The sequence below is a fragment of the Hemiscyllium ocellatum genome, chromosome 37, assembly GCF_020745735.1.
Source record: "Hemiscyllium ocellatum isolate sHemOce1 chromosome 37, sHemOce1.pat.X.cur, whole genome shotgun sequence".
Classification (NCBI taxonomy): Eukaryota; Metazoa; Chordata; class Chondrichthyes; order Orectolobiformes; family Hemiscylliidae; genus Hemiscyllium; species Hemiscyllium ocellatum.
In genome coordinates, this window is record NC_083437.1 from 13,524,602 (window position 1) to 13,550,812 (window position 26,211).

The following is a 26,211-nucleotide window of genomic DNA, read 5'->3' on the forward strand; positions in this document are numbered from 1 at the left end:
CTACTGTCTCACAGCACCAGGGACCTGGGTTCGATTCCAGGCTCAGACGACTGTCTGTGTAGAGTTTGCACATTCTCCCAGTGCCTGCATGAGTTTCGCCTGGTTTGGTTTTTGGTTTCCTCTCACAGTCCAAAGTTGTGCAAGTTAGCTGAACTGGCCATGCTAAATTACCCAGTGTTCAGGGATGTGTGGGTTAGGTGCATTAGTCAGGGTAAATGTAGAGTGGTAGGTTAGGGGAATGGGTCTGGGTGGGTTACTCTTCGGAGGGTCAACGCAGGCTTGCTGGGCCTAATGCTTCCACACTGTAGGGATTTTATGATCTTTGAAAAGCCTTGTACAACCTTAACATAATGTCCCAACTCCTAAACTCAAAGGTCTGAACAATGAATGCAAATGTGCTAAACGCCTTTTTAATCACCCTATCTATATACAATGCAAATTTACATATCAGAACCCTGAGGTCTTTTTGTTTTACAATACTACCCAAGGTCCTACATTTAGCTGTATAAGTCCTGCTCTAGTTTGTTGTACTAAAATGCAATACCTCGCATTTATCCAAATTAACCCTGATCCATGAGGATCAGAGGTTGAGGGTTGACCTTATAGAGGTTTATAAGATCATGAGGGGCATGGATAGGATAAATAGGCACGGTCTTTTATCTGGGTTGGGGGAGTTCAGAACTAGAGGGTATAGGTTTATGGTGAGAGGGGGAAGATATAAAAGAGACCTAAGGGCCAACTATTTCACGCAGAGGGCAATACCAGCGGAAGTGGTGGAGGTGGATACAATTACAGCATTTAAAAGACACCTGGATGGGTATATAAATAGGAAGGGTTGAGAGGGATATGGGCTAGATGCTGGCAAACAGGACAAGATTAGGTTAGGTTAGGATATGTGGACTGAAGAGTCTACTTCCTTGCTGTACATCTTTATGACTCTACCTGCCACTCCGCAGCCTATTGAGTTAATTGATCAAGATCTCTATGTAATCTTAGATTACAAGATTGGTGACTACACCACAATTTTGATGTCATCCAAAACATACTAACCATGCCTTGTATATTCTAACTAAATCATTTACTTAAATGACAAACAAAAGTGCACCCAGCACCGATCTCTGTGGAACACCGCTGATCACAGGTCTCCAGGCAACAATCCTTGCAAAAAAGCTGACAAGGAAGCGGAGGAGAATGTGTGTCTGGTGGTGGCATCCTGCTGGAGGTAGAAGTAGTGGTGGCTAATGATCCTATGAATGTAGATGCTAGTGGGATGGTAAGTGAGGACAAGGGAAACCCTATAACAGCGTAGAAGAGAAGAGATGGGATGAGGGCCGAAGAGTGAGAGATGGGTCAGTTTCTGAGGGCCCTGTTGATCATAGTGCTGGGAAACCCTTGGTTAAGGAAGAAGGTAGACATTTCAGAGGTCCCCTTGTCAAACATGGAATCATCAGAACATATGTGATGGAGACAGAGGAACTGAGAGAATGGAATAGTCTTTACAGGAAGCAAGGTGGAGTATGTATAGTCAAGGTAACAATGGGAGTCAGTGCATTTGTAGTGCATATTGGTGGCAAGTCTATCCCCAGAAAGGAAAACAGATGTCAAGAAAGGGAAGGGAAAAGTCAGAGATGGACCAGGTGAAGATGAGATCAGAGTGGAAATTGGAAGTGAAATCAATGATCATCCTACCATCATCCACATCCGGAGATCATTAGCCGCCATTTCCAGCAGGATGCCACAACTAGACACATAACCCCCTCCCCTCCAAATCAGCCTTCCACATGGACCATTCTCTCCAGAACACTCTGGTTCAGTACCAACACCATGCCCACAGCCCCATGGCACTGTGCCCTGCAGCTACAGAATGTGTAACGCTCACCTGTTTACTTTCTCCATTCTCAGTATCCTAGAGCCCAAACACACCTTCAAAGTGAAACAGCACTTTACCTGTACTTCACTCAATCTAGTCTTCTGCATTTACTACTCTCAATATGGTCTCCTGTATGCTAGGGAAACTGAGCTTCCAGCTGCCGGCCAGTTCAACACATGATTCTGTTCCCTGTTGAAATCTCTCACTCAGGCTCGCTGCAGTGCTCCAGTAAAGCTTAATACAAGCTGGAAGTACAGCACATTTTCCACTTGGGCACTCTACAGCTACTCAATATCGAGTTCAATAATTTTAGGGTTTGAAGCACCTTTTCCCATGTCCTTACCCCAACCATCACAAACCAGCCCTTGGTGTCACATGGTCTGCTATTACACACAACCCATTGTTAGCCACTAAACGTCTCCATTTGCAACTATTCATGCTCCTAGTCTGACTGTTATCCACTCCTTAGTCTGTCCAACTGTCCTCTCTGTTTGGGTTCTATCGCCACCCTACGTTTGTATAAAAAGCAACTTTTTCCTAGCTCGCATCAGTCTGAAGAAGGGCAACTGAACTTGAAATTTCTGGTCACAGATGCTGCCAGACCTGCTATTTCCAGCAATTTCTGTGTTTGTTTCTGATTTCTAGTATCTGCAGTTCTTTTGGCTTTTTTTAAACCAATATCAATGCATCCTTTAACTCAGGAATTATTCATGATCATTTCATTATTGGCCACACAAATTAGAAGTGCTAAGAATGAAAAATTATTGCATTTTCCGACTGAATTTTTGCTCCTTGTGTGTTTTGGGGAGGAAGGGGTAATTTAACTTTACCAGGACAAAGGTAACCAAAAGACAAATAACCCACATCATCATCAATCACTAAGCTGGCAGTTATGAAGAAATCAAACATTAGTCCACAATTTTATTTTCTTTCATGGGATAAGGGGTGAATGGCAAAGATATTTCTTGCTATCTTCTTGAGGGCAACTAAAGACTGGCAATGAACCTCCCTATTGAAGCACTGCAGTACAGCTGGTACACATTTAACCACAGTGCTGTTAGGAAGGGAGTTTCTGGATCTTAATCCAATGACAGAGAAGGAACAGTAATATAATTCATCAAGAGGATGATGTGTGGTTCGGATGGGAATTTGCAGGTAGTGGTGGCCCCAAGCACCTGCTATTCTTGTTCTTCTAGATGTTAGAAGTCATAGGTTTGAATCGCAAACTGTCAGAGTACAAAAGGTCAATCAGCCCCACGTGCCCACATGAGAAGGAATTGTTGAAGGAGTATTGGTGAGTCACTGCAGTGCACCTTGTGTATGGTGTTGCAATTGTGCAGTGACATAGAGAGTCAACGTCTGAAATAATGAATGGGGTTTCAATCAAATGGATTCCTTTAGATGGTGTCTAGCTTCAAGTGTTTTTGGAGTTGCATTCATCCAGCCAAGTGGGCAGTATTCCATCACATTTCTGGCTTACGTCTTTCAGAAGTCGGCAGATGAGCAACTTGCCTCAGAATTCTCAGTCTCCGGCATGTGTCTATCCTCAGCACAAACAGTGTCGGGCTCTTTCAATATTCTGATTCAAACTCCCCCAAGTAGAAAGCAAGTCATCTCACTGTTCTCATTTTCTATTCTAAGAATACATCTTCCATAACTTTAAATAACACCATCAGATCACCTCCTAACTTTTGACATCAGGTACTTGAAATGGAACAGACAGCACCAATAAAAGGAAAAGATGTCACATCTGAGCATAAGACTGATCACAAATTGATTAATTTTATTATCTTTTCTCATCTAATACATGCTCATATATGAAAGTGTATTAAAAAATGTAAATACTAGCATTCAAATCTCCTAAATGAGTCAACTGAAATTAAAAACAAAACGAAACTCAGGACTTACCATTTTAACAAAAGAAAGTATGAGTGTATATCTGGCAAATTTCATGTTTGCTTGTTTTGGTAATTCATTCAATTCTTGTATTGATGATGTTTCCATCCTCTAGTAATTCTATTCAGTGGGTGTACTTAAAATCATAATTTTATGGGTGGCTCAGTGGTTAGCATTGCTGCCAGGGACTCGGGGTTTGTTTCCAGCCTCGGGTGACTATCTGTGTGGAGTTTGCACATTCTCTTTGTGTCTGCATGGGTTTCCCCTGGGTGCTACAGTGTCTCCCACAATTGAAAGATGTGCAGATAAAGTGGACTGGCCATGCTAAATTGCCCATCGTGTCTGGGGATGATATAGACTCGCTAACTTTACAGGCATTTAAATAGTCATTCGATAGGCATATGGACGAGAATGGAATAGTATAGGTTAGATGGGCTTCAGATTAGTTTCACAGGGCGACATAACATTGAGGGCTAAAGGGCCTGTACTGTGCATAATGTTCTATGCTCTACAGAATACTATCCCAATGTTCACTAAGCTCACACAAGAATACAATTGACAGCCTGCCGGGTTCAACATTAATTTGAACAACTTTACATTACGACCATTGCTCCCATGTTCAGATACTAGTTGCTGACAGTGACTTTGCTGTTGGCTTTTTATGACTCCTCTAGAACAATCTTTCTTGTCCTATTACGACTACCATTCGTCTTGTGCCATTTAAACCATTCCTACCTCTCACATTATCAGCAACTACCCTTCTCAGCCTTCTCCTTGTGTATTTTCATTCTAAAATATTGCTCCATCACTACTTTTTCTCATTCTGATGAAAAGCCATAACCTGAAACCTTAATGCTGGATCTCTCTCCACAGATGGTACCTGACCTGAGCATTTCCAGCATTTTCTGTTTCTATATTAGAACAATAAAAGGAGAAAAAAGGTTAGTTAGCTCAATTGACTGGATGGCCAGTTTGTGATTAGAACAATGACATATAGGAAAGCTCATGGTACATGATTCTATCTTAAATTTGATTGACATAACTGCACAAAATATACAAACATACCCACACATATACACATGTTCTTACCCAAAGTGTAAATGCAAGTTACTTATTCTTCCACCATTCATCTTCCCCACTTGTCAGCTTAATACCTCAATTTCTTACTGAAATGAAGGAGCTGACAAAGGAACCGATTTAAAAGGTACAGTACTTTGTATTCTCCAAGACTCATGTCTGGCCGTTTTATTTTGCTAGAACAGAGGCCACCCGAACCTTGCTGACATCTGTCCATTTAAGTAAAAGCTTTTCTTTGCAGCTCCTCCCCTAATAAAGATTACACTGTGCCCAATTCAAAAGAAGTCTGGGCAAACTACATATCCTGTACAAACATTATTACTGATACTGAGACTATGTAGTTAAAGTTTTACTCTGATGTAGGCTACTGAGACAAAAGAGATGTATTTTTGGAAAAGAAAACAAGAAGTTATGTCATATCACATGACATTTTCACAAACCACATGGACCAGTAGGTCACACAGTCCTATACTGATTTGCTGCCATGTCAATTGCAATGTTCCTAAAGGGTAGTCAAACAGTGGATAAATCACGGAAACTTACAGCAATGATAGGTGGCCGTTCATCCCATCATGCTTGCATTTGATCTTCAAAAGGAGAAGTCAGATTTAGTGCCACATCTTTGCAAGAATCCTTCAATGTGTAATTTTCCAAAATTATTCTTACACAGTTCAAAATGTGAACGTTTTACTATTTAGACATTTTTTGTGGACACCTTAAAATGTCAATTATATGACATTTAAACATTATTTTAAAAGGCATCTCCTAGTTGTCACTTCTCTGGTGAAGACTGCTAATTTACTGCAGGCCATCCACCTGGGTTTAGAATGGTCAGGTTCTAGTTTCTGCTTGCATAGTGAATGGAATAGCTCTAGAGAAACTTGCTGAAAGAAATAGGATTCCCAGCTGCTTCTGAAAAAGAATCTTTCTTATGGATCCACTGTGGTACCAACAGCTTTGGTCCAATAGCTCTAACATGGAACACCTTTAAAAGGGTTTGTTGATGTTTTGTGAATGATGACACAAAGTCCCCAGAGTTAACCATATGTACAATGGCATCTATCTTTGTGCACCAGAACAGCAGACTGACAGCCACCGAAGATCTCAGAAATCATCCTTTTTGGGGAGTGTGTATATGCACATGTGCTTTCAGCTATTTAAAGAAGGAAACATTTATATTTTCAATAATAGAAACAGTGTGTAAATCACATTGCCATCTTCACAGATCAAGTTTCATTCTATAATAAATCAATTTGTGTTTATTAAAGAAACCTGATTGAGCTTTCTATTCTATTTAATAAAAGGATATGGTTGCCCATACTGGAAAGAGGTAAACTTAATTAAATGAGAGACTCAGGGAGAAATAGAAAGAGAGAAAGACAGTGCATTCTTCCTACCTTATTGGTCATATATATCCTCTGCATCACCTTAGTCAACCTGCTGCTCTTGCACTCTTTGATAAATCATGTCTTTCCAGGTGAAAGTTTAATTTACCCCCATAACAATCTCCAATAATTTACCTCGTACTAATGTCAGGTTGAGTAATTGGTAGTTTCCTGGACGATTCAAAATTGTGGCATAACATTACCAAACATAACAATCAAATTTCTGGCATCATATCTGTATTCCATAAGGATTGAAATATTGTGACCAATGCACGTATGTTCATTTTTGCCTCTTTCAACAACAAAGGATGCATTTCATCTGGACATGGTGACCTACCAACTTTCAATAATGGTAATCTTTTTAGTGCACTTTCCATACCTATGACTATCTTATTCATTACTACCCTCTCTTCTTTCAATGTAATTTTCCTGCCATCTGCTTACGTTTTTTGCCAGGTTTCTGGATGAAGATTTGTTTGAATCCTGAACAAGACAAACTTATTTCCTCAACTACTTCCATGTTTATAAAATAGTTTAACATTCAATCTAATATTACCTGCTCATCTTCTCAATCATTTCAGCCTTCCTCGCAAGCATTGGTACTTTCCATAATCATCCTGGAGTTGAACTAAATCTTCCTTCTGAATCTTGTCACAAGTTTCCTTTTTCTGCAATGTCTTTATTTTTATTCTCTTTGTTATCAAGAGCACATTTGACTTAAATGTTGTGCATTCTCTTTTCAAAGGAATATACCCTGCTTGTACCTGAAGTCTCTCTTCTCTTACTGCTATCCATAGATCCACTTATTTTTTAGTCACACATTTAACTTTTACAATTTAGTCAATGAAGTTAGCCCTTCCTCATTTCTGATCTCTGTAACTTCTTTAAACAAAATTATGCTAATATCACTGATGCCCTACTGTAGCTCACTCTTCTTGCTTTCCTTTCATTTTTTGAAACCAGATACTTCATTGAAACCATTGCTTCATTTCCTAATGGGCTGCAGACACACTGAGAAAGTTCTCCTTAAAACATATCAGAAATTCTTCTTCTTTCCTATCCCTAGCACTCTAATTTTCTGAGTTTATGAGGGTAATTAAACAAAGTTAAACACAAAAAGCTATTTAGTTCTTCACTTGTTCTGCAGTACAAAAAGATCATAGTTGATCTATTTGTGGCCTCAACTTAAATTTACTTGCCTGTCTCCATAACCCTACACCTTCTTGTAGATGAAAGTTCAACTTAAGTCTTTAGAATATATCCAATGATCCAGCTTCCTCTACTTTCTGGAATACCAAAGATGAGCAATCCTATGAAAAAATAAATTCCTCTTCAGCTCCCACTTAAATTGGAAACCCTTCTTTTCCATACCGTGATGCTTAGTTTCAGATCCCCAAAGGGAAACATCGTCTCACCATTTACCTTGTCAAGGTTCCTCAGAATATATCTTCCAGTAAGATCGCCGCTAATTCTAAACTTCAATGCGTTTAGGCCCCTCTTAGCAACCTTTCCTCACAAATTAACCTGTTTCACACAGGAATGAGCCTCCTAAATATTCTCTGAATTGTTTCCAATAAAAAGGCATCCCTCCTTAAATAAGGAGACCAAAGCTGTTGCAGTTGTTGAGACTTGTCAACAACAGTTGTAAAAGCATTCCTATACTTTATAGTCTAACAACATATCCTCTGAGCTGTGCAGATGCTCAAAGGCTCTCTAAGCTTCCATATACATATGAGTGAGCTGCTCATTGACTTTTAGTTCCAGAAGTTGACGCCATGCATGGACCTTGGAAGTCCATGCACCAACTCCAGCTTCTTTGCAATAAAACGCAAATATTCTATCTACCTCATGGGAGGGGAAAATGGAGGAGTGGGGGCAGAGAGAGAGAGAAGGAAGCATAGAAGGGGAAAAAGGGCTTCCAGACTTGTTGGCCCTCTTTACATCACTCCCTCCCAGCCTTTACGCCTTCCTTGTTGCCCTCCTGTCCCCCATATTGCAACATCTCTCCCCACTGAAACTCAGCTCAAAATTGTGCATTTCTCTAGACTTGAGAAGTAATGTATTTGCACGTAACATCATATGTAAAATCTATGGAGATGATGTCAGTACTTGCTTGGAACCATGCGCTTAGTCAGCATCAGAAACCATCGCAGGAATAAATAATAGCTAACTTGTCTTCTGTTTCACCTTAGACAGAGACATTGAAATGAATGAATATTAAATTAAATGGAATAGATCTCATTAACCTTCCATTATCTTGTAACAGCTATTAATGTTTAAATACAAAGATATTTATTGTCTCAAATCATCAGGGTGTGCAAGTCACAACATTGGATGGTTCCCAACTCAGATAAGAAGGGTATGGAATGTTTTGCCTGCAACGGAGGTAGATTCGCCAACTTTAAGTACATTTAAGTCGTCATTGGACAAGCACATGGACGTACATGGAATAGTGTAGGTTAGATGGGCTTCAGATTAGTATGACAGGTCGGCGCAACATCGAGGGCCGAAGGGCCTGTACTGCGCTGTAATGTTCTATGGTCTATGAATATACCCCTGTATCTGGAAAAGGGGTTCAGACTTGTAATAGGTCTTGACGGCCATTATGCTACCTGCTTTTAAAACAAACAGCAGAATTTGAATTGTGATAGATACCATCAGCAACACAAAGCCAAGGTGATAGATGGCTATACTTTGAAAACAGGAAAAAGATTCTCCTCCCAATCTGATACAACAAAATTCAAAGAGCTGCACTCATGGCAATTCAACTGCAACAGACCTTGCAGTTTATTTAGAATCTGTGCTTTTATAAGATCTACATTCCAGCTTAAGCATTTATTTATCGAAAATTACAGGCCAGCCAGATGAGACTAAAATAATGCCATATTTTGATTTGTTTTTTTCACTTGTACCTAATCTTTGTCCATGTGATGTTTGCGTATGTGAATGCCTCTTGCGGTACAGCAGTAGCAGTGTCCCTACCTCTGGGTTCAATCTCACCTGTCCCAGACGTGTATAATAACATCTCTGAACGGATTGGTTAATTTTTAAAATGCATATGAGAGAATTCATGTTTTGTACTTCTCGGACATGTGTGAGATAACAGATAATCATTATTTTTAAATTCACAAAACTTTGCTGCTTGAATATTTAAAATTGAAATAAAAATCACAGGATAATAAAATATAATAGCTTCACACAAAGTAATACTCAACCTAAAAAAACAATAAAACACAATCTTTGTCTGTGATACTCTATAAATGTCTGCCACTGCTTACCTCGTAACTTATTTTCTCAGTCCACTTTAGTCAATGCTTCATAACTTTGTGATTCCTTTAAGACATAGATCCTTCATGCTCAGACTGAATGAGAAATTCTAACACGCTATTGCACTTTAAGAGGACCCATTACCATGAATTCATTAAATAACCCCATCTCATTACACATTCATTGTCTAGAATCGACTATTTTTGGTTGTTCCAATAAACGTCCCCAGATACACCATGAACTCAAGGTTACACTTGCAAAGGTGCTCAACTATATGAAGACAAAATTTTCCCATAATTATTGTAGTACTTTTGTTGTCTTAATGTATGCTCTATTCTATAATGCAGCTATTCTTAGGGAGTTGATAAATAACTCCAATGGGTGACTTATTCCCTTTTCAACTTCATCCATATGGATTCCAAAATCTTGCTGTTTCAATTACATTCTCATCTCTTTTTCTTGTATGCCTGTCAAATATGGTTGAATATTCAGTTCCCATACATTGTCAGTTTACAATCACATCTCTGTTCACCGAGCTGGGAATTTGTATTGCAGACGTTTCGTCCCCTGTCTAGGTGACATCCTCAGTGCTTGGGAGCCTCCTGTGAAGCGCTTCTGTGATCTTTCCTCCGGCATTTATAATGGTTTGAATCTGCCGCTTCCGGTTGTCAGTTCCAGCTGTCCGCTGCAGTGGCCGGTATATTGGGTCCAGGTCGATGTGCTTGTTGGTTGAATCAGTGGAGCTCGGCGAACAGAACCATAACAACGAGCACCCGAGCTACAAATCTTCGCACAAACTTTGATCACATCTCTATAATGGCCATCACACCACAGCCAGTTATTTCTATTTGTACTTAAGTTTGGATTTTGCAAATTTTTAGGATATTTTGCAGCTGATTTAACGCTGTCTTATGATCATATTTCTCTCCTCTCTCTTCTGGTGCTTCTCCTACTACCCAAATCGTTCAAACTTTCCCTAACAGTACTAGTATTTGATAATGTTTTAATAATGTTTAAAATGCTTCCTCAATGAATTTATCATATAGAACTCAATATACAAGACCAGTTACAAGCATGTTCCAAAAATGTATCAACCAATTACATGATGTTAGAATAAATTCCAAGTGACTGCTTCATAATTTACAATTAGCCAGATCTGCAGTAGCGACTTACATGCACGTATGCAAGCAGAAACTGCTTCAATTTATATATAAAATGCAAGAATAACAGAAACATATTGAATGATACTTCTTAAATTCATAAATAGAATCAGCATACTGAGAAGAGATATTTGGGAAGGGTAGTCAAATGTTTGGTCAATGACTTGGGATTTAAAAGTAAGAGGAGAAGTAAAGTTGTAAAAAGAAAATTCAAGCTTACAGCCTGGGAACTTGAAATTAATGCCAGAAATGATGGGTGGAGAAATTCTGGAACACACAATTTGACAAAGTTGATGAAATGCAGATTTTATTGGAGTGTTCTAGGGCCAAAAGAATATTCCAGTGCTAGGGAAGGACAAGTACATGAAAGGAATTTCAACATGAAACTGGGAATTTTAAGCGTCAAAACCAACTCTCGCTGCACCACTCAGATTGCAAGAGACACAAATGATATTCTGTCTCAAGTCAGCATGATAAGTGACAAATTTAAGAAGTTAAAACTAAAAGTCATTAAAATCTGTCCAGTGTTAATAGCTACACAATGTTCATTTCTTGGTTGGTTTTCAGTTTATTTTGTTTTCCATTTCCTAATGCATCAGGAATCCGAGACTTTCCATGGGTGGAAGAGAGAATTAGTTATTTTGCCTAGGAAATATAGTTGCCCATTCTCTTGATTTATATTCATTAGACTTCCAAATCAATTGCCTTGAATGACTTAATATGAACACACAAGAAATAATTACAATTATTTATATTAAACATAAAGAATGCAAAATGCTTCCTCGCCTACTAATCTCATTATGAAGATTTACATATAATTGACAAAACAGAGAAAAAGAATTCAAAGTTTGGGAGGAGATTTGTAGCTCGGGTGCTCGTTCTTGTGGTTCTGTTCGCCGAGCTGGGAGTTTTTGTTGCAAACGTTTCGTCCCCTTTCTAGGTGACATCCTCAGTGCTTGGGAGCCTCCTGTGAGGCGCTTCTGTCATGTTTCCTTCGGCATTTATAGTGGCTTGTCTCTGCCGCTTCCGGTTGTCAGTTGCTGTCCGCTGCAGTGGCCGGTATATTGGGTCCAGGGTTGATGTGTTTGTTGATAGAATCAGTGAATGAGTGCCATGCCTCTAGGAATTCCCTGCCTGTTCTCTATTTGGCTTGAGCTATAATAGTAGTGTTGTCCCAGTCGAATTCATGTTGTTTGTCGTCTGTGTGTGTGACTACGAAGGATAGCTGGTCGTGTCGTTTCGTGGCTAGTTGGTGTCCATGGATGCGGGTTGTTAGCTGTCTTCCTGTTTGTCCTATGTAGTGTTTTGTGCAGTCCTTGCATGGGATTTTGTACACTACGTTGGTTTTGCTCATGCTGGGTATCGGGTCCTTCATCCTGGTCAGGTGTTGTCCGAGATTGGCTGTTGGTTTGTGTGCTGTTAGGAGTCCTAGTGGTCGCAGCAGTCTGGCTGTCAGTTCGGAAATGCTCCTGATGTATGGTAGTGTGGCCAGTCCTTTGGGTTGCGGCATGTCCTCGTTCCATTGTCTTTCCCTTAGGCATCTGTTGATGAAATTGCGCGGGCATCCGTTTTTGGTGAATACCTTGTATAGGTGTTCTTTTAAAAATTTTTCCCCTCTCACCCTAAACGTAAGCCCTCAAATTCTGGACTCCCCCACCCCACACCAGGGAAAGCATCTTGTTTATTTATCTTATCTATGTTCCTCATGATTTTATAAAGTCACCCCTCAGTCTCCAATGTTCCAGGGAAAACAGCCTAAGCCTATTCAGCCTCTCCATGCAGCTCAAATGCTCCAATCCTAGCAACATCCTTGTAAATATTTTCTGAACCCTTTCAAGTTTCACAACATCCTTCCTATAGGAGGGGAGATCAGAATTGCATGCAATAATCCAAAATGGCCAAACGAATATCCTGTACAGCCACAACATGACCTCCCAACACCTAAATGCAATGCTCTGTCCAATAAAGGAAAGCATATGAAATGCCTTCTTCACTATCCTATTTACCTACAACTCCACTTTCAAGGAGGTATGAACCTGCACTCCAAGGTCTCTTTGTTCAGTAACACTCCTCAGGACCTTACCATTAAGTGGATAAGTCCTGCCACGACTTGCCTTTCCAAAATGCAGCACCTCACAATGATCTAAATTAAGCTCCATCCGCCACTCCTTGGCCCATTGGCCCATCTGACCAAGATCCTGTTATACTCAGAGGTAATCTTTTCTTCGCTGTCCCCTATACCTCCAATTTTGGTGTCATTTTCAAACTTGCTAACTATATCTCTTATGTCCACATCTAAATCATTTACATAAATGATGAAAAATAGTGGACACAGCATCGATCCTTGTGGCACACCACTGGTCACAGGCCTCCAGTCTGAAAAGCAACCCTCCACTACCACCCTCTATCTTCAAGCCTGTATTCCATGATATCTAACCTTGGTAACCCCAGTTTGCCAGGAGGAACCTTGTCGAGCGCCTTAACGAAATCCATATAGATCATGTCCACTGCTCTGCCCTCATCAATCCTCTTTCTTACTTCTTCAAAAAATTCAATCAAATTTGTGAGACAAGATTTTCCATGCAAAAAGCCATGTTGACTATCCCTAATCAGTCCTTGCCTTTCTAAATGCATGTCCCTCAGGATTCCCTCCAACAACTTGCCCAACACTGATGTCAGACTCACCGGTTTATAGTTCCCTGGCTATTGCTTATACCTCTCCTAGATAGTGGCACCACGTTAGACAATCTCCAGTCTTCCAGCACATCATGTGTGACAATCGATGAAACAAATATCTCAGTAAGGGGCCTAGTAATCACTTCCCTAGCTTTGCACAGAGCTCTAGGGTACATCTGATCAGGTCATAGAGTCATAGATTTGTAGAGCATGGAAACAGACCCTTCAGTCCAACCTGTCCATGCCGACCAGCTATCACAACCCAATCTAGTCCCACCTGCCAGCACATGGCCCATATCCCTCCAAATCCTTCCTATTCATATACTTATCCAAATGCTTCTTAAATGTTGCAATTGTACCAGCCTCCACCACATCCTCTGGCAGCTCATCCCATACACGTACCACCCTCTGCATGAAAAAGTTGCCCCTTACGTCTCTTTTATATCTTTAGCCTCTCACCCTAAATCTATGCCCTTTAGTTCTGGACTCCCTGATCTAAAGGAAGATTGTCTATTTATCCTATCCATGCCCCTCATAATTTTGTAAACCTCTATAAAAGGTCACCCCTCAGCCTCCAATGCTCCAGGGAAAACAGCCCCAGCCAGTTCAGCCTCTCCCTATAGCTCAAATCCTCCAACCCTGGCAACATCCTTGTAAATCTTTTCTGAACCCTTTCAAGTTTCACAACATCTTTCCGATCGGAAGGAGACCAGAATTGCATGCAATATTCCAACAGTGGCCTAACCAATGTCCTGTACAGCCACAACATGACTTCCCAACTCCTGTACTCAATACTCTGACCAATAAAGGAAAGCATACCAAATGCTTTCTTCACTATCCTATCTACCTGCGACTCCACTTTCAAGGAGCTTTGAATCTGCAATCCAAGGTCTCTTTGTTCAGCAATACTATAAGTCCTGCTAAGATTTGCTTTCCCAAAATGCAGCACCTCGCATTTATCTGAATTAAACTCCATCTGCCACTTCTCAGCCCATTGGCCCATCTGGTCAAGATCCTGTTGTAATCTGTGGTCACCCTCTTTGCCGTCTACTACACCTCCAATTTTGTTGTCATCTGCAAACTTACCAACTGTACCTCTTATGCTCGCATTCAAATCATTTATGTAAATGACAAAAAATAGAAGCCCCAGCACCAATTCTTGTGGCACTCCACTGGTCACAGGCCTCCAGTCTGAAAAACAACCTTCCACCATCACCCTCTGTCTTCTACCTTTGAGCCAGTTCTGTATCCAAATGTCTAGTTCTCCCTTTATTTCGTGAGATCCGGTGGTATTATCCACCTTTAAGCAATTTAAGATATCCAGCACCACCTCCTCTGTAATAAGGACATTTTTCAAGTGTTCACCATCTATTTCCCCACATTCTATATCTTCCATGTCCTTCTCCACAGTAAACACTGATGCAAAATACTCGTTTAGTCTGCTCCCCATCTTCTGTGGTTCCACACACAGGCTGCTTTGCTGATTTTTGAGGAGCCCTCTTCTCTCTCTAGTTACCTTTTTGTCCTTAATATATTTATAAAATCTCTTTGGATTCTCCTTAACCCCATTTGGCCCTCTTGATTTTCCTCTTAAGTACACGCCTACTACCTTTATACTCAGAATTCTAAGGATTCACTCGATCTGCTGTCGAGACTTGACATATGCTTCCTTTTTCTTAACCAAAATCTCAATTTCTCTAGTCATCCTGCACTCCTTACACTTACTAGACTTACATTTCACCTTAACAGGAATATCCTGTCTCTGGACTCAAATTATCTCATTTCTGAAGGCTTCCCATTTACCAGCTGTCCCTTTACCTGTGAATATCTTCCCCCAGTCAACATTTGAAAGTTCTTGCCTAATACCGTCAAAATCGGCCTTCCTCCAATTTAGAACTCCAACTTTTAGATCCTGTCTATTCTTTTCCATTACTATTTTAAAACTAATAGAATTATGGTCACTGGCCCCAAAATACTCCCCCACTGACTCCTCAGTCACTTGCCCTGCCTTATTTCCCAAGAGTAGGTCAAGTTTTACACCTTCTCTAGTAGGTACATCCACATGCCAAATCAGAAAATTTTCTGGTACACACAGAAATTCCTCTCCATCTAAACCCTTAAGACTATGGCAGTCCCAGTCTGTGCTTGGAAAGCTAAAATCCCCTACCATAACCATCCTATTATTCTTACAGATAACTAAGATCTCCTTACAAATTTATTTCTCAATCTCCTGCTGACTATTTGGTGGTCTATAATACAATACCAAATAAGGTAATCATCCTTTTCCTATTTCTCAGTTCCACCCAAATAACGTCCCTGGATGTATTCCCTGGAATATCCTCCCTAAGTAAAGCCATAATGCTATCCATTATCAAAAACTCACTCCCCCTTCCTCTCTTGCCACACCTTTCTATCCATCCTCGAGCATTTGTGCCCTAGAACATTAAGCTGTCAATCTGTAATTGCTGATATCCCAGTTCCATGTTCCTAACCATGCCCTTAGTTCAGCTGCCTTCCCAGTTCGGCCTCTTGCATTGAAATAAATGCAGTTTAGTTTATCAGTCCTACCTTTTTTTCTGCTTTGTTGCTGCCTGCCCTGACTGTTTGACACTCTCCTTTTCCCACATGTACTGATCTCAGATTGATATCTTTCCTTTCTATTTCCCTGAGTCCCACCCCTGAACCCCCCACCACCCTACTAATTTAAATCCTCCCATGGAGCTCTAGTAAACCTCCCAGCCAGTATACTGGTCCCGTTCCAATCTGTGAACCCTTTTCCCCTGCACCAAGTCCTCAGTTGCGTATTCATCTGCTCTATCCTCCTATTCTTACCCTCACTAGCTCGTAGCACTGGGAATAATCAAGATATTACTACTCTCAAGGACTTCCCTTTTAAATTCTTGTCTAACTTTCTAAATTCTCCCTTCAGAATCTCATCCTTTTCCCTTTCAATTGTTCCAATGTGTACAACAACCTCCTGCTGGTCCCTCTCCTCTTTGAGAACATTCTGCACCCTCTCCAAGATAGCCTTGATCCTGGCACCAGGGAAGTAACACACCATTCTGCCTTTTCACTGACAACTGGAGAAATGTCTGCCTGTGCCTCTGAACAGAGAATCCCCTGTCACAATCAATTGCTTGGAACCCAGAGTACCCCTCATTACATTCGAGCCATTCTTGGTACCAGAAACTTGGCTGTTCGTGCTACATTCTCCTGAGAGTCCATCACCCCCTACATTTTCCAAAACAGAATACTTGTTTCAGATACAGATAGCCACAGAGACTCCTGCACTACCTGCTGACCCCTTCTACCTTTCCTGGAGTTATCCCATCTACCTGACTATATCTGCGGCTTTGTCCTTTCCTATAACTGCCATCCATCACAACTCTTGGCTTCTGTAACTTCCTTATTGCCTCCAACCGCCTCTCCAACCAATCCATCTGATAAGATAGGATTCACAACCAAAGACACTTCCTGCAGACATAATCATCAGTAACATGGAAACTCTCCCTAAACTCCCAGATCTGACAGGAAGAGCACATCACTCTACTATAGGCCATCTTTGCTCCTTCACAATCTACAGACCCGGAAAATAGCACCATCTTATTGCTGTTAAAAAAAAACTGCTCTTGGCTAACTTAATACTTATGGCTTATATTTTTAACATTTAATCAAGAGACAGATCTCAATAAAACATATAAATCAAGAAAGAACCAACTCTACCCACTATTGTGGATTTACAGGAAGGCTATACCTAAAACCTCTGCACTTTTGTTCCCGTGTTGTGTTCCATACAGGTTCCAAGGTCAGCTGTGAATTTTGCTGTTTGTTAATTATTCCTAGACACACTCCAATATCCAGAGATGCTTGAACTCAAACAGGCAGTAAAAGGCAGTGACTGTGCAGATTCACTGCTGTAGTAGACAGCAGTATTGGTTTCTCTCTCTGACAGTGTGGTCACTGCCTTTGTCTGTCGTCCTTCTTTTTAAAGTGCTGTTGTTTTGATCTTTTGTTCCCCAAAAGTTCCAAAACAATGCAACAGGATATAAAACAATAATTGCTGCTCCTGGAATTCGAGGAAATCGCCTCTAATACCTAAAATACTCCAACACTAAAAATAGTACAGTTGAAACATGAACAAAATTTAGAATAGAACTATTTGATAGTTTAACTGACTTGATCTAGCAACTTAGTAAGGAGCTGATCCTATTCCCATAACATCATAAACACAGCCCTTGGCAAAAGGTAAATTCAAACTCAGGTGCATACAGGCAGGAGAGATTTTAGAGAGAAAGGCAGTCAGGAACCATCTACTAAAAAAAATGTAGTAAACAACCTGAACTGGGAGAACTGACTACTCCCCGGCCATTGAGAAAATAACCTTGCTCAAGCAGCAGCATTGTCACACTACCAACCTCAACATTGTAAGAATCAAAAAACAGTCAATATTTATTTTAGGTCTGCTTACATACTATATGGGCCCACAGTTTCCAAATCAAATATCAAGATAATAACACCACATTAGTCATATTTTGGCTAAACTTATTACAAACATCAGAAATTTGTTTTTGAGCAGTCTCCAGTTTCTCCAATTAGGATTGTCTACCATATTAACTTAAAGATGGACATCATCAAGATAGGTGTCTTTAACTTCAGAAATACATGATTATCTATGAAGCATGTTGTAATAACTTTAGTTGTGAAAGCTGCTGTGTAAATGCATATCTTTCTTTATGGATGTGCAATGTATTACAAAAAAAAGCATGTTCTCAAAAACACAATCATTTTAAAAGTTAGACTACATCAGCCCTTTAAATAAACAGTTATCTATTAAAATAAAACTGCTAGTCTACTTCATCTCATTGTATGCGCCAAGGTTACTTTATTAGTTCACTTGCCACAACAAAATAACAACACTGCAATAGAAGATTGCTTGAAATTAACATTTCTTTCAATATTTTCAATAAAGTTATGGACTGATCATATTGATAATATCAATGATCAATAAATTTAACCATATGATGGTTTAGAAGACCATTATAAAACACTCAATAATTGATTTATAATACATAGTCAATCATTCCAGAGAACTTTACCTATTAGAGAATACACATCTCGCAAAGATGGTATCCTTCTCAATTTTTAAACAATTCACAGCTTCCTCATGGGCTACATTGGAATCTTCTTGCTTTATACAGATCAGGTCGAAGGTATATTTTATTAGTTGGCTAACATGCATCTTCCTCGCACTTGAAACATCAGAATGAATCGTTTTTGAGCAATACCTGGTTTCCACCAGCTTCTCCAATTAGTATAGTCGACCATATTAATTTGAGGTAGGACAACAAAATATATGACTTTAACCCAATTTCATGAAAAAAAAACTTACAGAGTCAAGAGTGCAACAACCAAGGGCACAGGCTGACTCATACAAAAAAAAGCAGGAAACTGCAGACAAGGAAATGCCAAGAACAATTAAAACAATAGCCACCAACATTCAAAACATAAAGTAATCCAGCTGTACAATCACTTGGTACTACATACTAATCAGACTGATGGAAACATAATGGCAATCCACAGATAAACTTATAGGTATTGACCTCAAACCACTGCATTAAGCTATTTTTCTTCATTCATTCGAGAGATAGGGGTGTTGCTACTAGGCTAGGATTTATCACTCATCCCCAATTGCCCAAAGGACATTTAGAGTCAACCACAATGCTGTGGGTCTGGAATTACATGAAGGCTAGACCAGGCAAGGGTGGCAGATTTCCTGCCTGAAAGGACAATGAGTTTTTTTTTGTTAAATATATTTATTAGCAATTTTTTTAAACTTTACAAACGTATAAAATTATTAAAAATGCAATCAATAACAAATATTAGTATAATAAAAAGAAAAAAAAACATAAATTACAATACAGTCTACTAACCTACCCTATAGTACAAAACAAACCCTAACACTGTGCAAAGCAACACCAATAAATAAGTCAATAACTAAATAGATCAAAAAAAACAAAAAAAACCCCAAAAGAACACAGCTATACTCAGCGCAAAGCTCCCAAACAAAGGAATGGGGGCATTGCATACATACCCGGAATAACTCAGGAGACCCCCCCCTCCAGGGCCCAGTGCTTGACAAACTTAACCACCCCTGGTTAAACAAGTGCCCTAGTTAAGAAAACTGACAAATCTACATCCAAATAACTCAAGTAGGGCTGCCATGTCTTATAAAAATGGTCTGTTGTGTGGTGCACCACTTTTGTAAAAAAGTCCAAGTCCATAATTAATTTCAGCCATCCCAGCAAGCCCAGCAGGTTCTCAGACACCCAGAATATTCTTCTGTGCGTAATATGCAAGAATATTAAATAGTTTCTTTCCATGCCCATTTTAAATGATGAATTTGATAGACCTAAGAGGAGAGATATCAGGTCTATTTTGACTTCAGTCCTCAATACCCTCTCTACCTCTCCCGCCACGGCACTCCAATAAACATGGAGCCTGTGGCATGTTCAGAAGCAATGTAAGAGTACCTACACTTATTTTACATTTGGCGCACATTGAAGATGTCCCTTTTTTAAACTTCACCAGATAGTCTGGTGCCAGATGAACCCTGTGCAGAACTTTTAACTGCATAGCGCATGTCCTGCTACAGATTGAGATCTTTCAAGCATTCTCCCATATGTTCTCCCTTGTTTCAGAAAATATCTCCACTCCGAGCTCTTGCTCCCAGACCTCACATAACTGGTTAATATCCTGCCTGACCCTGCCACCCAGCAGGCGACAGAAGGCACTAACTGAAAGGGTGCTTGTGGAACGTAGCAACAATCTCTCTGTCAGGCTTATATGGCTTAGTGAAAAGCGTACTCTTCTTCTGGATAAAATCCCTAACCTGAAAAAAAAACAGAAAATCTCTCTGCTGGGCAACCTGTATTTGCGGCTCAGTTGCTCAAAAGATATCGTAATCCTCCCCTTCAAGACACCGCCTCCTACCATAGAACAATCCACGTTCCGTAGTTATACCAGCACCACTCCCCATCTCTTCCTCCACTAAATTGGCGCCACATCGTGCTCCCGCGAGGAGGTTGAACAATTCATCAACTTCACTAACACATTCCACCCCGCCCTTAAATTCACCTAGATCAGCTCTGACACCTCCCTCCCCTTCCTGGACCTCTCCATCTCCATTAATGACAACCGACTTGACACTGACTTTTTTTTTTACAAACCCACCGAATCCCATAGCTACCTGGATTACAACTCTTCCCATCTTACCTCCTGCAAAAATGACATCCCGAATTCCCAATTCTTCCACCTCCACCGCATCTGCTCTCAGGAGGACCAGTTCCACCACGGAACACACTAGATGGCCTCCTTCTTTAAAGACTGCAATTTTCCTTCCAACGTGGTTAAAGATGCTCTCCAACGCATCTTGTCCACATCCCGTCCCTCCGCCCTCAAACCCCACCCCTCCAACTGTAACAAGGACAGAACCCCCCTGGTGCTCACCTTCCACCCTCCCAACCTTCGCATAAACATCATTCGAAGACATTTCCGTCACCTTCAAACAGACCCCACCACCAGGGATATATTTCTCTCCCCACCCATTTCCGCTTTCCGCAAAGACCGTTCCCTCCGTGACTACCTGGTCATCCGCGCCCCCAACAACCCACCCTCCTTTCCTGGCACCCTCCCCTGCCACCGCAGGAATTGCAAAACTTGCATCCACATCTCTTCCCTCACCTCCATGCAAGCCCCCAAAGGAGCCTTCCACATCCAAAGTTTTACCTGCACGTCCACCAATATCATTTATTGCATCCGTTGCTCCCGATGCGGTCTCCTCTACATTGGGGAGACTGGACACCTCTTAGCAGAGCACTTTAGGGAACATCTCCGGGACACCCGCACTAATCAACCCCATCACCCTGTGGCCCAGCACTTCAACTCCCCCCTCCCCCTCTCCACTCTGCAGGCACCCTGCCTCTATTCCTGATGAAGGGCTTTTGCCCAAAACGTCGATTTTCCTGCTCCTCGGATGCTGTCTGACCTGCTGTGCTTTTCCAGTACCACTCTAATCTAGACTCTGATTTCCAGCATCTGCAGTCCTTGTTTTTACCTGAAATTGGAAGAGCATCCCATCTCTGGAGATCTCGCCTAATATTGTCGAACAAGTGAGCAAAGTTAGTCTGAAATAACAGGTCAGACTTGGGGGTAATAAAAGTGCCCAGGTATTGGAAGCCTGCCGTGACAACTTAAAAGGGAACTTAGGGCCACCTTCAACCTCTGGCACATCCTTAAGGTTTCCTAAAGGCATAGCCTCTGATTTTGCAAAGTTAATCTTCTATCCTGAAATAGCCCCAAATGACTACCCCTACCAATCCTAAAATTCCCAGACTTGGTCCCCAGCGCTGTCTTGGACCATATTCAACAACCTTCTAATATCAGTAGAGGACCTATGGCCTCTTATAAATCCTGTCTGGTCCTCTTTAACAATATAGGGCAACATCTTTTCCAATCTCAGTGCCAGGATCTTAGACAGAATCTTGAAATCTGAATTTGAGAGAGAGATGGGTCTGTATGAGGCACAATACCCAGGAACCTTCCCCTTCTTAAGAATTAAGGAAAATTAGCTTCTCTCAAAGATGGTGGTAGGCATTCACGCATATAGGAGTGATTGTACATTTCCAACATTGACCCTGACAGAATCCCAATAAACTCCTTATAAAACTCACCCGGGGGACCATCAGGGCCAGGTGTTTTCCCACTCTGAAGTTGCTTAGTTGCCTCCTGTGTTTCCTGACTTGTCAAGGGGCCATTAAGGAGAGAGAGGCCTGTTCCAAAGTTACCCCTGGGAGGTCCAGGTTCTTAAAAAAGGCCTCCATTTTATCCCTCCTGTCCTCTCATCCTTCAGACTGATACAGTTCAGAGTAAAAACCCCCGAGAAGCCTCATTAATCTTTTTAGCATCATATGTAAGGACCCCAGCGCTGTCTCTGATTGCAGTAATGGATTGGGGAGCACGCTTTTTCCTAGTCAGGTACGCTAAATACTTCCCTGGCTTATCCCAATATTCGAACAGCCTTTGTCTAGCAAAAGCAAGGTTACGTCTTTGCGTTTTGTGTCAGTATCGAATTCAAAGGCAGCCCGGAGGGCCATGATCCGCTGTAGCTTCGTCACTGAAGGCCGTGCAAAATGTGTCACCTCGGCGGCTTTCAACCGCGTCTCAAGTAGACACTGCTGTTCCTCTTTCTGTCGTTTCCAGCTAGTTGAATAGGAAATAACTAATCCCCTAGTAAAGGCCTTAGCAATCTCCCATAGCATAGACAGACTACTAGTTGTGCCTGAGTTGATAGTCAAGAATTCCTGAAACTCCTTCAAAACGTATTCTACAAATTTGGAATCCTTAAGGAGAAAAGGGTCCAAACGCCAGTGCCACAAACCTAGCCCCTCACTTGGCCTTAACCTCCAAATATACCGCTGCGTGATCAGATATAGCTATATTCCCAATTTTACAATCCATAATTGAATCCAGCAGGGCCGAGGGAGCCTGAAAAAGATCAATCCTCGTGTGACATTTATGTGGGTTTGAAAAAAAAAGGTGAAGTCCCTGCCGGTAGGGTGAAGACATCTGCAAATATCCACCAGCCCCAACTCCTCACAAAAGTCAATCACCTGCTTGGCCTGCAAAGAAATAGGTTGGGGGCCACAAGGCATCTTGTCCACTGTCAGGTCCAAAAGACAATTAAAATCCCCCCCCCCCCCCCCACTATAATAATGTACCATGATCCAAAAGCACTCAGCTTAGAGAAAAAAACTAATCAAACATTTCAGGGGATGTGTTGGAGGACAGTAGACATTTAAATTGCATTTTACCTCCCCACGTATCAGGACTTTAAGCATCACACATCACAAATCGTCCCTGCACATCTTTCACCTATTCTAATAATGTGAACTGAAGATATTTCTTATAAGTACAGCTACTCCCCTACATTTAGTAGAAAAGGATGAAAAGAATACCTGGTCATAACTCCCTGTTGTAATTTCAGGTGTTCCCCATCATCAGGATGGGTTTCCTGCAACAAAGCAATATCAACCCTTTCCCTCCTAAGGCTAGAAAGCACTTTTTTCCTTTTAACAAGCGAATGACTTCCCTTGATGTTCCAGGGGCACCAATTAATAAGACATCTAGCTATTTTCCGTTTCAGAGACCCTTGAACCCCACGGAGGGAGAACCCGGCTTACAAAGTGCAGAGCACAAGTAAACAAAGACTCAGAGTTGAAGAATTATATATACAAAAACTACTCTATCGCAACTATAAACTACCGAACTACCAAAAAACTACAAACAAAACCAAATATAAAATCTTGAATGGAAGACTCTTCCCCCTGCCCAGAGGGGGCACTCACCCTACCCATTTTTTCCTTCACAGCTCCTTCAAACTCGGACTGTGCCACAGCCTTTGGCCAGAAAATAAACAAGGAGAGGATCCTTAAATCAACAGAAAAAAAAAGGCAATTTCAGGATGAGCACATCCCTGGCTTTATGTCATCCCTCCTTGTGACTAAAAGAGAAACGGAACAAACAAAAATAAAAGGGGGAAGACAACAAAGAGCATCCACAAAATTTCTCATCAGAAAATCTAGTTATTAAAAAAAAGGAACAACTTATTCCAAGTTGTCTTCCCACTTTCCAAAAATACAAATTATTAGGGAGAAAGAAAGGAATAAAATAAAAGGGAAAGAAGGAAAAGAGAACAAACATTGACTGCATTCTTCAGGCCAGTCCGTCTATTTTTACAGTGCCTACAAAGTTTTTAGCTTTATCCACTGAGTCAAATGTATAAACGGAGTCCTTGTGGCTGAAACAGAGCACTGCAGGGTATCTCATGGAGTACTGGATGCCCAGGTTCCTCAGCCTCTTTTTAACTTCATCGAAGGACTTCCTCTTTTGAATTAAAACTGCTGAGAAATCATGGGAAAACATGATTTTTGACCCCTTGTACAGCAGTACCTGTGGATCATTTCCCAGTAATCTAGAAGCTTCTATCACTTTTTGCTTGTCCTTATAGGAGTGGAAGTGCACTAGGACCCAGTGGGGGTGCTGCACTGGCCCTGACCTCTGCACTGTAACTCAATAAGCCCTTTCAAACTGCAGCCTTCTGGACTCGATGTGAAGGCCCAAAAACTTTGGCAGCCAGCTTTCAAAGAAGCTGACTGGCTGCTCACCTTCAGGGAGCCCAATAATAATTCGGAGATTTATCCTCCGACCTTGATTTTCAAGGTCATCAATATAGTCTTGCAAGACCCAAACCTCTCGCTCCAGCATCTGGATCCGACTGGATGAGGACTCCATCGTAGGTCCCGAGGCCTTAGTTCGACCCTCCACCTCCTCCAGCTGCTCTCCAAGGCCCTGGGTCTGCTGCTCATGCTTCTGCAGCATGGACACGATAGGTTGGACCTGGGCATGAATCTCCCCAATCGCAGCCCCAACTTTCAAGGCAAGTCTCTCCATCACGCAGCCAATTCCTGAGTGTAAGTAAGGTCCCTGGGGGGTTCTGGAGAGGCTGCTGAGGAGAGTGTCCTCTCTGCTGCTGTTTGCTCAATCCTTTTCACTTGCATCCTTCCCACTCCCAAATACTAAACAAATATGTATTTTGTAAGGTTTTAAACTAATTATTCCACCACATAGGTTGGCCAGGGATAGCAAAAAACACCAGTATGCTTTGGCTGTTACACAGAGCTATCCACAGCAGTTCTACAGAATCGCCGCCATCTTACCAGGTCCCGGACAATGAGTTTTTAATTCATTTGTGGGATGTGGCATACAACATCAGCTGTCCCTAGTTGCCCTTGGAGGTGTTGGCAGCAAGCTGCATTTTTGAAACGCTACAGTCCACCTGCTATGGGTTGACCTTTAGAGAGAGAATTCCAGGACATTGTCACTGGGTCAATGGGGGTGATACATTTCTAAGTCAGAATGATGTATGGCTTGAAGGTGAACATGAAGGTGGTGATGTTTCCATGTATCTGCGGCCCTTGTCCTTCTAGATGGAAGTGGTTGTGGGTTTGGAAGGTGAGGTCTGAGGATCTTTGGTGAATTTCTGCAGCGCATCTTGTAGACAGTACAAACTGCTGCAACTGACCATCAGTGGTGAAGTGAGTGGATGTTTATGGAAGTAGTACCAATCAAGCACGCTGCTTTGTCTGGACGGTGTCAAGCTCAAATAGTGTTGGTGCTGCATACATCCAGGCAAGTGGGGACTATTCCACCACACTCCTGATTTGTGCCCTGTAGGTGGTGGGCAGGCTCTGGAGAATCAGGTGGTGAGTTACTCACCAGTCTTCCTAACCACTGATCTGCTCTTGAAGCCACTGTAGTTGAGTTTTTGGTCAATGAAAGCCCCCAGCACATTGATGGTACTATCATTGAATGCCAAGGGGCAGTGGTTAGATTGCCTCTTATTGGTGATTTGTGTGGCACAAACGTTACTTGCCACTTGTCAGCCCAAGCTGATTGTCGAAGTCTTGTTGCATTTGAACATGGGCTGCTTCAGACACTATCCTGAGGAACCCTGCAGAGGGGTCCTTGAACTGAGGTGACTGACCTCCAGCAACCAAGTCCATCTTCCTACGCACCAGATATGACTCCAACTAATAGAGTTTGCATCCATTGATTCCAGTTTTGTGGCTCCTTGATGCCACATTGTTGAATGTGGCCCTTATATCAAGGGTTATGACTCTCACCTCATCTCTGTAATTCTTTTGTCCATATTTGAACCATGGCTGCAATGAGGTCAGGAGCTGATTGGCCCCAGTGGAGCCCAAACCTGCACTGTGATGCCCAGTTATTGATGAACAGTTGCTGCTTGATAGCACTGTTGATA

At 41.5% G+C, this 26,211-nt stretch overlaps 1 protein-coding gene across 7 annotated transcripts in view; it reads right to left on the reverse strand.

Annotated features, from left to right (window-relative positions):
* Nucleotides 1-26,211, reverse strand: part of mtor (mechanistic target of rapamycin kinase) — a 474,957-nt gene that overhangs the window by 358,039 nt on the left and 90,707 nt on the right. Inside the window, exon 1 of one of the 7 annotated variants that reach the window (XM_060852055.1) lies at nt 9,507-9,561. The exons of the other annotated variants lie outside the window; for them this stretch is intronic. The gene's annotated coding sequence lies outside the window, so the exon portion shown is untranslated. Of the gene's footprint in view, nt 1-9,506; nt 9,562-26,211 lie in introns of those variants that run through there. 7 annotated transcript variants of the gene reach the window in all.